Source organism: Heterodontus francisci, chromosome 13 (assembly GCF_036365525.1).
Source record: "Heterodontus francisci isolate sHetFra1 chromosome 13, sHetFra1.hap1, whole genome shotgun sequence".
NCBI lineage: Eukaryota > Metazoa > Chordata > Chondrichthyes > Heterodontiformes > Heterodontidae > Heterodontus > Heterodontus francisci.
This window is the reverse complement of record NC_090383.1, coordinates 102,016,816-102,030,343: the sequence shown is the minus strand read 5'-3', so window position 1 is coordinate 102,030,343 and position 13,528 is coordinate 102,016,816.

Below are 13,528 nucleotides of genomic sequence, written 5' to 3'. Positions count from 1 at the left end.
AGTACAATTGCTGCAATGCTTGATAATGTGAGCCTGAGAAAAGCAATACTGGGGAATTAACTGAAATCCTCTCATATAATATATTGGATGGCAAAGTACCTTGTAGTGACTCCATGAAGGAGCTTTCTGTGATGGAAGTTTAGGCATTGAGACTTGTTTTTGAGATTGATGAAGGTAATCTCCAGACAACAACAAATCATTAAAAGTAAGGCCTGATCTGTTTTCATCTATTTCACCTGTTCATTCCTGTTAATTTAACACATGATGATGTTTGATTTTATGTGCCTGTCCCATTCCTGCTTTTCCCCTCTGAGCTCTGTAAAGGATTTTTATTATGTCTTGAATGCTTAATTAATTCTGGACTGTGTGTCCTACAGTCATGTACAGAATAGCATAGACTTTCACTAAAAGACACAAAAATAAACATGGGTCCCTTAGAGGCAGAAGCAGGAGAAATTATAATTGGCAATCAGGAAATTGCAGAGACATTAAACAGACACTTTGGGCAGGATTTTTGTGGCCAGATGGGGGTGGGAACAGAGGCAGGCAAGCCTGGAATTTCCCACTGCTGGCCAGCGTGCTGGTTCCCCGGCAAGGTTCAGACTCCTGGCCATTTTCCAGGAGGCTGGGTTGGGTCCAGAATAGCTACCCATCCGCAAGCAGCAGGGAGCCTATTGAGCCAATTAAGGGGCCTTACCCGCGATGAATGAAAGTTTCCAGTCTGCAGGCGGGCCCCCTGCAGTGGCCGAAACACACCCAGAGAAAGGGGGCCTCTCGGCGGCAGACTGGGGGAGCCACTGCTCTGGCTTGCTTTTAAAAACCTCCCCCCTGTTGATGATGAAAAATGGCCAGAGCTGCAGCCCATCCTGTGGAGGGGCTTCCCCTTCACAAAGGCAGTCTGGTGGCTGTGGCCATTTTTACTTTCATAAATGATAAAAGTGCTCTGAAGGTGCCTCCATCTCGAGGTGTCCTCTCTCCCTCTTACCTGCAATGGCAGGCTGCAGCTGTTTGCAACTGGAAGGCCTCCTATTGGCTTTCCAGTGTCAGGAGCCCGCCCACGCACTGTCCGGCTATTAATTGGACAATCCAACATAAATCATGTTGGGTGACTATTCTCAACACAGTGCAGGATTGGGACCCACATTTGACCATGACATTGAAGTACTGACCACGAATGGAAAATCCAGCCCTTTGTATCTGCCTTCATGAAGACACAAAAACACATATAGATAGGAACCTAGGGTTTAGTGGGAATGAGGAACTGAAAGAAATTTGTGTTGGTAAAGAAATGGAGAAATTAATGGGATTAAAAGGCAACAAATGCCCTGGACCTGATGGCTTTGAAAGAGGTGGCTACAGAGTTAGTGGATACATTGGTTTTGATCTTCTAGAATTCCTTAGGTTTTAGAATGGCACCTGCGGATTGGAAGGTCGCAAATGTAACCGCACTATTCAAGAAAGGAGGGAGTGAGAAAACAGAGAACTATAGGCCAGTTAGCCTGACATCACTAGTGGGAAAAATACTAGAATCTATTATTAGGGACATGGTAACAGGGCAGTTAGAAAGCAAAATCATGTGCCTCGTAGGGTGGATAAGAGGGAACCAGTGGATGTAATGTATTTGGATTTTCAGAAAGCATTCAATAGGCTGCCACACAAGAAATTATTACACAAAATTAGGTCTCATGGGATTGGGGATAACATTTGTACAGATGGAGGATTGGTTAATGGTCTGAAAATAGTAGGAATGAACTGGTCGTTTTCTGGTTGGCAAGCTGTAACTAGTGGGGTACTGCAAGAATCAATGCTTGGGCCTTAGCTATTTACAATCTACATAAGTGACTTAGATGAGGGGACAGAGTGTATTGTATCCAAATTTTCTGATTATACAAAGTTATGTGGGAAAGTAAGCAGTAAGGAGGATGTAAGAGGCTGCAAAGGGATATAGACAGGTTAGGTGAGTGGGCAAGAATGTGGCAGATGGAGAATATGGCAGATGGAATGTAATATGGAGAAATGTGAAGTTATTCAGTTTTGGTAGGAAACATAGAAAAGCAGAATTTTTTTAATGGTGAGAGACTGGGAAATGTTGGTTTTCAGGGAGACCTGAGTGTTGTTGTACATTAATCACAGGAAGTTAACGTGCAGGTACAGCAAGCAATGAGGAAAGTAAATGGTATGTTAGCCTTTATTATTAAGGGTTTGAGGTATAAGAGTAAAATAAGTCTTACTCCAATTATATAGGACTTTGGTAAGACTACATCTGAAGTATTGTGTACAGCTTTGGTCTCCTTGCTTTAGAGGGAGTGCAACAAATGTTCACTAGACTGATTCCTGGGATGAGGGGATTATCCAATGAGGAGAGGTTGTGTGAACTAGGCCTGGAATTCCTAAGAATAAGAGAAACATATAAAAATCTTAAAGTGCTGGGAGGCTGTTTCCTCTGCTGGGCAGTCTACAGCACAAGGGATCACAATCTCAGAATAAGGGGTCAGCTATTTTGGACTGAGATGAGGAGAAATGTCTTCACTAAGAGGTTTGTGAATTTTTGGAATTCTCTACGGCAACAACTTCTATTACATAGCACCTTTAATGTAGTAAAACGTCCCTAGGCGCTATACTGGAGCATTATAAAGCAAAGTATGACACCGAGCCACAAAAGGAGATATTAGGTCAGATGACCAAAAGCTTGGTCAAAGAGATAGGTTTCAAGAAGTGTCTTAAAGGAGGAAAGCGAGGCGGAGAGGTGTAGGAAGGGTATTCCAGGGCTTGGAACCTAGGCACCTGAAGGTGCAGCCACCCATGGTGAAGAAATTAAATCAGGGATGCCCCGTAGAGAGATATGAATTGAGTATATTCAAGACAGAGATCGATAGATTTTTGGATATTAAGGGAAACAAGGAATAGCTGGAGCTGAGGTAGAAGATCAGCCATGCATATTGAATGGAAGAGCAGGTTTAAAGGGCCGAATGACCTACTTCATGCTCCAATTTCTTATGTTCTTATGGACAGAATTATATCCCTATGTTTTTTCTTTGCTACAGTTAATAGTATTAATGTACACTGCTGTGTACAATTGCAGTTCTATTCACAAATACACTGCAATAAGCAGCATATTTATTTGCATGAGTCTTGTGTGCCACCAATGCTGATTTTTGGAGCTTGGTACCTGGGTTGATGTCCACAGGTGAATTTAGGAGTCATTCACACTCTCAGTGCTACAATGCATTGCAAAGGAAAAAAATTAAAAAGCCTATAAGATTTCTAATCTCATTGAAGCTACTAACTTGTTAAAAAATTGTCATTTTAACAGGGGACCACTTTCACTTCATGCCCAGATAGGTAGTTCTAATGGTGGGTGTTGGGTGGGTACAAGCAGTTTTATAATACAGGTTATCATGCTCTCTGGTCTGTAATTCTGTGCTATCCCTGCCATACGCAATACTGGAACGCTGCACAGCCAATAAACCCATAAAAGGTTTACTAAAAAGAAATTGCATTGTATATCATAATACGTATTAGTGTCATCACATAAATAGAATTTTGTCCATTAACATAAATAGTTCATGCTGCACCATTTCTTTCCTCTAAGGCAGGTTATACTGCTGAGACAAAGTCTCTGTTCAGCTCAGGCAAGCTATCCATTTGTTCAGCAGTCCATCATTACTTTTGCAAATAGTTGTTTGGGTGATTTCTCTTAGCAGCAGTGGATAACTTGGAATGTTAATTGAATGTGGTGCTCTGGGCAATTCCAGCTTTTGATCACATTTCAGGTTCAACGCAAGTTAATGTGCGGGAGACGGCAGATGCAATTGAAGTAGCGCTTTAGTGTGATGCTTTGTATTTTATTCCAGAGGGGAGATGTTGGGAAGGCAACTGACCCTTCCTCTGGAGAAGGCAGTTAGAGTTTATTGTCCTGATATGTCAACATTTTGCCCGTGAACAAGATTTGGTTTTCTTGTTAAGATTTATGATGGGCCTAATGCATCACTATGATGAGAGTTTTAGGAACTGCATTGATTTCTTAATCGTATTCATGCAGCAGTTTAGAAGACATTATTATTTTTTTCAGAAAGTTTAATTATATCTGCTGGACATAAAAAGGACATTGGGCTAACTTTTTGAGGTGTTTGCTGAAAGTCACTGGAGTTTTCTAATCACTGTACTGATAATGTGGTTAAACATTAAACTCCCTACCTGTTGAGATTTTTACCTGATCCTATGGAAGTATGTGTAAAGAATAGAAATTATGCTGTTTTTTATTTGTACTCACCTTCACATATACACTGGACTACTGGTCTCTCCCTTTCCAGTTTTCCTTCTTTCACCCCATTTCTAAATCTCCCGATATTTCACTCCCACTTTTCACTTTCTCCTTTCTCCACATCTCCCTGGGATGAAGAATTGTATTTACACAGTCAAAGGTAAATACCCCTCGGGGTAACTGAAAGCAATCTCTAACCTTTTGAATTATTCTTTTTCTGCCGCTATTGTCTCACTTGTTCTTTCTTCAGCCCTAATGCCATCTCTCTATACTTTTCTGTATTACTTTCTCTGCACCTCCTTTCCTCTCTGTCACACTCTCTCACCACACTTCATCCATTTTCCTTACCCTGCTCTCTACAGACCCCATCTCTCCACATACCCTATCCCATATGTCATCATCTGTCATCTCTGTGCCTCACTCTCTTCAAGATTTAGGCAGGAAAATTATTGAATGACCCCAGGCCATTATAAATGGAAGTGGCGGTGAGTCAGTCCCAAAATGAAGCAGCTGTTGATATAACACTTCTAAAATGTGTGTTGCTTGACGGTAAAATCAATGATGTGAATTAGAGCCTGAGGGAGATTTGCGTTCCATGAGTAGACCCAATTCTGCTGTTAGGCTTTAATAAGAGAGTGCCTTCTTGAACTTTTCCTATTATGTCATGAAGAGAAGGGCATATTACATTTTATTTTGTTAGCTCCACAACGTGTGTGCAACTTGTAAGCAGTTGCATAAAAATGATGATGGTTCTTTCATTACAAAGTGACTGACAATATTTATGGCCTTTGAATTTTCCTACAAGCTTGAGAGAGCTGGTTTATGATTATCTCATCTGACCTGCTGAGATCTTTGTTAAAAATTCAGCATGTGCGGAGTTTGATTTATTCTGTTTTGGATTGTGATTGATAACTTGAAACGTTGAATGACAAAGGGAAGCATTCCTCATTTACACATTAGAAGCAGCATTGTTTATTAATCTACCTTTTAAATATCTGATCATTGACTGTGGGATGCTCAAGTATTTGATGTGTGGAACAGACGAAATAAATCACAGTTTGTGCCACTCATTCTTTACAAGGTTTGCACCCGACTTCAAAGCGATAAGAAATGAGGACAGATATTTCTTTAAAAAGCTGTCACAAACAGAACCCGGTATTATGGTTCTGCATTCAGACAAGTCTTTGATTTGCAAGGATTGTGCTGATATGTTAAATGTACTTCTCAACTAAAAGTCTGAAAATGGTAATTCAGAGAAGTTTCATGACCAGAAAATAAAATTACCATTTGCTAACAATTTGCATTCAGGTCAAGATTCATGGTACTGACGTTTCACTGAGGCTGCCGACAACAGCATGAGCTGTCAGCCATCATTTTTTTGTGATTTATAAAAATAAAGTTCTGCTGGACATATTTTTCGAGGGCAGGATGGGAATGTCACACTCGAGTTTGGCAGAAGAAAACTATTGTGCACCACTTTGCATTTTTCCAGCTTGAATTCCTTGAGGATGCTATCGGAGTTTGGAAAACAGTGGGCGATGCAGACTGGTGATTTTCCTGTGGAGTGCTAGTTGACATTACTGATCTCTTTCATATTGAGTGTGGGCCGATTATAACCAGGTCTGCTGAACTATTGGAAATGCCCAATATAATTCAATTTATTTGTTTATTCCTCTTATTGTTCTTAACATAGAGCAATGATGTTCAGTTTTTGAGACGTTTGATACCCGATCCGTCCTGTTTAAAGCACATCTGGAATCTTATATTCAATAGGTTTGGATGCACTAGTGAGATTCCAGAGATGAGGGGTTTATTTCCAGAAGGAAAGCAGGGAAGTCATGTTAAACCTATATAGATCCTGGATAAAAAGAGAAAATGCTGGAAATACTCAGCAGGTCAGGCAGCATCTGTGGACAGAAAGACAGAGTTAATGGCCGGAATTTTCCAAGCCTGTTGGAGACTGGCTGGGAGGAGGCAGGGTTGACAATATGGCAGGGCAATCGTCGAGATGGGAGCCCAACATCTTCCTGCTGCCATGGCATATTGCCAGTGGCAGGAACCTGAGCAGCGCAGCTGCCCACTGGGCAGCCACATCAAGCCACTTAATGGGCCAATTAAGGACCAATTCCCATCTCGTGGGCATTTTGCCCATGTCGGGAGGGTCCGCCACCACATGGGATGACCATCATGTAAACCCTGGTGGCCTCCCAGCAAGTTCCCAGTGTGGGGGATGCTCCATCGCCCGCAGAGAGGGCGCCAGGGCACCACGACCACCCTCCCCGCCCCAATCGCGGGGACCTGCCTGCCTGGCCCCAGCTTCCCCAAAGGAGACTCACCAGTCATTGAGCTGCAGGTAATGCTGCTGATTATGCTGAGTTGCCAGCCCTCTGATTCAGCTGGCAGCTCTGGAGGGCAAGCTACTGTTCTCAATTGAACAGCAGCTTCGGTGGCTGCCTGTTAATTGGCCACCACCAGCAAAATGCCACCCCAGGGTCATGCTGCCCGCCAAAGCGGTTCGGCTCTCACTTTCAGCCCTGGCGGTGGGACTGCTGCCTTTGCTGAAAAATTCAGTCCAACGTTTCAGATCTGTGACCTTTCATCAGAACTTTGAGAAGTCCGAAATGTAATAGGATTTGAGCAAGTGAAAGGGGGAGGGTGGGAAGAAGAACAAAAGGAAAGGTCTGTGATAGGGTGGAGGGCAGGATAGATTAATTAACACCAGGTTTCATGTTGCAGGGCCAAAGGGAGTGGTAATGGGACAAGTAAAGAAACAAAGGATGTGTCTAGAGGAGATTTGAATGACAGGATAGCTGCTATCTGATTGCAAAGTGAAGGAAACAAGAGAGAAAAAGAAACAAACCAGCAAAGAAACATGAAACAAAATGGGGGGCACGGGTTATAATCTAAAATTGTTGAACTCAATGTTGAGTCTAGAAGGCTGTAAATTGCCCAGTTGAAAGATTAGGTACTGTTCCTCAAGCTTGCGGTGAACTTCGTTGAAACACTGTGGCAGGCCCAGGACAGAAAGGTCAGAGTGGGAGCAAGGAAGAGAGTTAAGATGACAGCAGTGGCCACTGCTGAGGCTGCAACATGAAGGAGAGGGCATGCCAATGCAGCCTCGAAGACGGCTGAGCTATTTTGGGGAAGCTGGGGCCAGACAGGCAGGCCCCAGTGAGTGGGGGTATCGGGGTTGTTCAAGTAATGACACCTTGGGCGCAGGGACGGCCATTGCTGACAGAGGGCCCCTCCGTGGGCCATGGAGCACCCATCAAGTTGGGCTCCCTCCCCGGGAACTCGCTGGGAGGCTGCCAGGGTTTACCAAGTGGTCTCTCCACATGACGGTGAGTCCTCCCAAAGCAGGCAAAATTCCCGCCTGGCAGGATGTGGCTCTTAAATGGGTCTTTAAGTGGCTCAATTGGCCGCCATGCCACTGAGGGGTCTGCCGCGGCAATGTGCCATGACAGCGGGAAGATGCTGGGCTCTCCTCCTGACGTCTTCTCCCACCATATTGCCAGCCCTCCCGCCTTGCAGCCCGTTTCCAAAGGGCTGGGAAAATTTAGCCCAATGTTTCCATTCATAAGGGATACAAAAACAAGGGTCATAAATATAAGACAGTCACTAATAAATCCAATAGGGAATTCAGGAGGAATTTCTTTACACAGATAGTGGTTAGACTGTGGAACTCACTACGACAAGGAGTAGTTGAGGCAAATAGCATTGGTACATATAAAAGAAAACTAGATAAGCACATGAGGGAAATTGAATAGAAGGGTATGCTGATTGGCTTGCATGAAGGGGGGAGGAGGCTGATGTGGAGCATAGATCAGTAGGGCAGAATAGCCTGTTTCTGTGCTGTAGACTTAAACTGATTCAAACTGATCCAAAGTGCAAATGGGATGAGCTTGGTGGAAAGGTCTAGAAATAAGGTGATTAGAAGAATCTCATTAAAGCATAGAAAATAATAAATTGCTGAAAATAAAGACATTTTGTTGAAGATTTTCGTCTTGCACACATCAGGACAATTCGCAAGAATACCGAAGTGCATTGGTATTTTGAGCAATACTCACGTTCTGTACTACCGAACAACTATTAAAATAATAAATGCAAAGGGAAGGTAATCCAAGAATGCTGCTTCAAGGAATGAAGAAAGATATATTTTCATTGGGTATAAAACTAAATTAATAGAAAGTAAATTACTAAAAAGTGATAACTGGTTGGAATAAACTGTGAGGCAAGGATTTGCACTGGTATATCATGTCCTGTGGCCTCGTGATGTTCCGAAGTGCTTTATGACAAATGGATTGCTTTATCACTGCAGCCATTGTTATGCAGGTAAATGAAGCAAACAATTTTCGCACAACAAGGCCCATCTACAGAAAACTAATAATTAAACAACAGATCTGTTTTCAGTGGTGATGTTTCAGGATTACCTGCTCCTCCTTGAATTCTGCTGTGCGATCTTCCGCATCCTTCTTGAAGAGGCAGGCCAGGCCTAGGTTTAATGGCTCCTTCAAAAGATGGCATATCCAACAGTGCAACACTCTGTCAATACTTCAGTGGTGTAGTTGGCAGTTCTAGAATGAGAGGCCATAGTTACAAGTTTAGATGTAAGATACTTGGAACAGAGAGCTGTGTGGCTGTGGAATTAGTGATTGAGACAGCTATATCAACACTCAGGATTAGATTGGATAGGTGGATGAAGGAAAAGGAAATAGAAGGGCAAAGGGAATGGAGTGGGAAAATAATTAGGACTATTTGCTTGCATGGAGGCTAAACACTGAGACAGACTGGCTGGGACAATTAGGCTGTTTCTGTGTTGGAACTTCTTTGCATAGATCTGGATTATGTGCACATTCTGCATTCAGACTTGAATCCACAACCTTCTAATCGAGGGGCAAGGGGGCTAGTAGACAAATGGGTTGCAATCCTACTGTGTGATATTAATAACAAAAGGAGCTAACTATTTCTATGAAATTCCACTTTGATATTTGAATGAAGGTGTTTAACTGATTGAAAGAGTTTGACGCATTTGGTATAAAGGAGATGGAGAAATATCATTTGAATATGTTAACATGTTTGTCACTAACATCGACCGTGTGAATTCAAGGCTTAAAAACATTATAGTTCATAATACAGTTTCTTACTATAAGGGAAGAGCTCAATTACTCGAGGGATGGACAATAATGGGCCAAATATTCTTTTCCTATACTGCCTTGGCCACAGTGCTGTTTCAATCACTTCATAAAAGTTTTTTTCTTCTTTGAAACAAATACATGGACTGTTTTATTGTATAGGCTTTTGTTTATGTAAAATTAAATGGATAGATCAGCTTTAGGGAAAGTAACTGGACAAAGTTCTACATTGGCACGAATAATTGCCTGTGATTTATAACTCATTGGAGTCTCCTTCACACACTGGTGAATATTGAATGACAAATCAAAGCACCTAGTCCTAGGCAACGAATTCCATAAGGAAACAAGAGTACATTTTTCATGAACCTCTTGCAGGATTTGTTCACCATTTGAACTGTCCAGAATGGACTCGTGCTACTTTCCAGCTAATATACGTAGCAATAAATTATTTCAAGGCCTCTTGGCACGATTTTCTGCTTAGACAAAAATTCAAGGGGGGATAAATTGTAGAAATGATTCATGCCTGTCTGCCGAGATGTGATCTCCTTCTTTCCCCTCGCCCCAGCTCCCAGAGTTTCTGGAATCTGTCTAATTAACATTATGACCTTGAGCTCCCATCTTCAAGAATGCTTGTCATTAGGAGCTCACTGTTGGGGCGGAAGTGAGCGGAGGGTAGAGGCATGGAAACTAGGATGCTGCCACAGGATTTGAAAGGCTGAAGCAACTGACAGGGGCAGCAGAGCGAAACTGCAGATTTACAGCACTTGTGAAAGCTTTCTAGAGAAATATATCCATGAAGTCCATTGGAGATACAAGACTCCCCAGATTTGATGAGGCTGTGAAATTTCTTTTTATTCATAGGCTGTGAACATCGCTGGCGATGCCAGCATTTATTACCCATCCCTAATTGCCCTTGAGAAGGTGCTGTGATGAGCCGCTGCCTTGAAACTTTGCAGTTCGTGTGGTGTAGGTACACCCCACTGTGCTGTGAGGGAGGGAGTTCCACGATTTTGACCCAGGGACAGTGAAAGAGCTGTGATGTAGTTCCAAGTCAGGATAGTATGTGACTTGGAGGGGAACTTGCTGGTGGTCATGTTCCCATGCATCTGCTGCCCTTGTTCTTCTAGGTTGTAGAGCTCACAGGTCTGGATGGTGCTGTTGAAGAAGCCTTGGCAAGTTGTTGCAGTGCATCTTGTTTACGGTACATACTGCTGCCACTGTGCGCCTGTGGTGGAGGGAGTGAATCTTTAAGGTGATTGAGGGTGTCAATTAAATGGCTACTTCGTCGTGGATGGTGTCGAACTTCTTGAATGTTGTTGGAGCTGCACCCATTGGGCCAAGTGGACACTATTCCCTCATACTCTTGACTGGTGCCTTGTAGATGGTAGAAAGGCTTTGGGGAGTCAGGAGGTGAGTTGCTCGCCACAAGATACTCAGCATCTGACATATCAGGACACTGGGGGTTTCTCCCCTGCTTTGCTTCAAAGTAGTGCCATGGGATCTTTTATATCCATCGGAGGGGGGAAATGGGGCCTTAGTTTAACATCTCTGAAAGATGGCACCTCTGATAGTGCAGCACCCCCTCAGTATTGCACTGCAATGTCAGTTTTAATTTTTGGGCTCAAGTCCTGGAGTGGGACTATGAACCCACAACCTTCTTACTCAGAGGCGAGAATGCGACCAACTGAACCACAGTTGACATTCAATACACATTTAATGTTGAAAAAGGGAAGATGTGCACCAGGCAAATGTCAAAATTATTTAATTCATGTTTTGCTAGTAATCAGATATTTATTTATACACTTTCATCAAGTTTCTACAGATGAACATGCTAGATTAGGTTATTGTAGAAACATAATGGAAACTATGGTACAGTTTGGGCTTTTTCCCAACAATTGCGTTTGTGATTATAGCTAGACACCAGGTTCTGTAATCAAACTGAATCTTTTATGGTTTTGCAACTCATAGCCGGAACCTTACGGCCCACGAATGAGCGGGGTGGGGGTGGGGGGCTGTTGGTAAAATTGAGTGGGAGGTGAGGGGGGGACATTCCCGATGCCTTCCTGCCCCCGCTGCAATTTTATACGGGACAGCGATGGCGAAAAACAGCCCGCTCGCCCCAGGCCAATCAAGGCCCTTAAGTGGCCAATTAACTGCCATTTAAGGGCCTCCTCCCGTCGTCACGGGTATTTTAGCCGTAGCGGCCGGGTGGCAAAGGCACCAAGAACACCGCCAGGTAAAACCAATAACAATGGTGAATATCCTGGATTCTGATAATAAAAACAGCATCATTAAACAATGCCCTTGGGAAGTCAGATTTTCTTTGGACATGTAATTTCCTCACAATTATTAAGACAACTAAAATGTTAGCATTTAGCTTGACAAGGAGTGAACTGAAGCATCCTGACAATTTGTGGCACCCAGCAGTAATTGAAAACACAAACCAGTCTAGGTGGTTCAAATAAAATACATGCTTCTGGGATGAAAACTCTCCATCTGTCACAGTACTCCCACCCCAGAGAAATCATTTACTTTCTTGTGCCTTATAAAAAAGTTCTGCAGTATTGTCCCATACTGCCCAAAACACTGCCAACATGTCTTTTCTGGTAATGAGGGGTTTCCAAAGGACATGTTCCCCTGGAAGCGATCAACCCTTACACTATATTCTAGTGGCGCTTCATAGGTGTTTGATGCAGGTATTGTTTCGCATTACTCACATTTACCTTCATTTGCTAAGTCCATCTAGCGATTATAGTTGAAAATGTCAGGAGGTTAAAAACATATGAGAAAGTAAATGGTTTGAAGAAAGATTAATCCAGAATACGACTTTAGTAGTATTTAGTAAGGAAAGCAGCTACCACCTTTGGCTGACTTGCGAAACGTGCATGGAATAACACCAAGCTGACCCTTAGGACCAAGCATTTTAAAAAATTCATTCATGGGATGTGGGCATCGTTGGTTAGGACAGCATTTATTGCCCGTCCCGAATTGCCCTTGAGAAGGTGGCGGTGAGCTGCCTTAGGAAGGGAGTTCTAGGATTTTGATCCAGCGACACTGAAGGAATGGCGATATAGTTCCAAGTCAGGATGATGTGTGGTTTGGAGGGGAACTTGTAGGTGGTGGTGTTCCCATGCGTCTGCTGCCCTTGTCCTTCGAGGTGGTAGAGGTCGTGGGTTTGGAAGGTGTTGTCTAAGGAGCGTTGGTGCATTGCTGCAGTGCCCATCTTGTATATGGTACACACTGCTGCCACTGTGCGTCGGTGGTGGAGGGAGTGAATGTTCTTCGATGGGGTGCCAATTAAGTGGGCTGCTTTATCCTGGATGGTGTTGGACTTCTTGAGTGTTGTTGGAGCTGCATCCATCCAGGCGAGTGGAGAGTATTCCATCACACTCCTGACTTATGCATTATAGATGGTGGACAGGCTTTGGGAGTCAGGAGGTGAGTTACTCACCACAGGATTCCTAGCCTCTGACCTGCTCTTGTAGCCACTGTATTTATATGGCTACTTCAGTTCAGTTTCTGGTCAATGGTAACCGCCAGGATGTTGATAGTGGGGGATTCAGCGATCATAATGCCATTGAATGTCAAGGGGAGGTGGTTAGATTCTCTCTTGTTGGAGATGGTCATTGCCTGGCGCTTGTGTGGCACGAATGTTACTTGCCACTTATCAGCCCAAGCCTGGATATTGTCCAGGTCTTGCTGCATTTCTACACAGACTGCTTCAGTATCTGAGGAGTCGCGATGTTGCTGAACATTGTACAATCATCAGCAAACATCCCCATTTCTGATTTTATGATGGAGGGAAGGTCATTAATGAATCAGCTGAAGATGGTTGGGCCCAGGACACTACCCTGAGGAACCCCTGCAGTGATGTCCTGGAGCTCAGATGATTGACCTCCAACAACCACAATCATCTTCCTTTGCGCTAGGTATGACTCCAGCCAGCGGAGAGGTTTTCCTTGGTTCCCATTGACTCCAGTTTTGCTAGGGCTCCTTGATGCCAAACTTGGTCAAATACTGCCTTGATGTCAAGTGGCAGTCACTCTCACCTCACCTCTTGAGTTCAGCTGTTTTATCCATGCTTGAACCAAGGCTGTAATGAGGTCAGGAGCTGAGTGGCCCTGGAGGAACC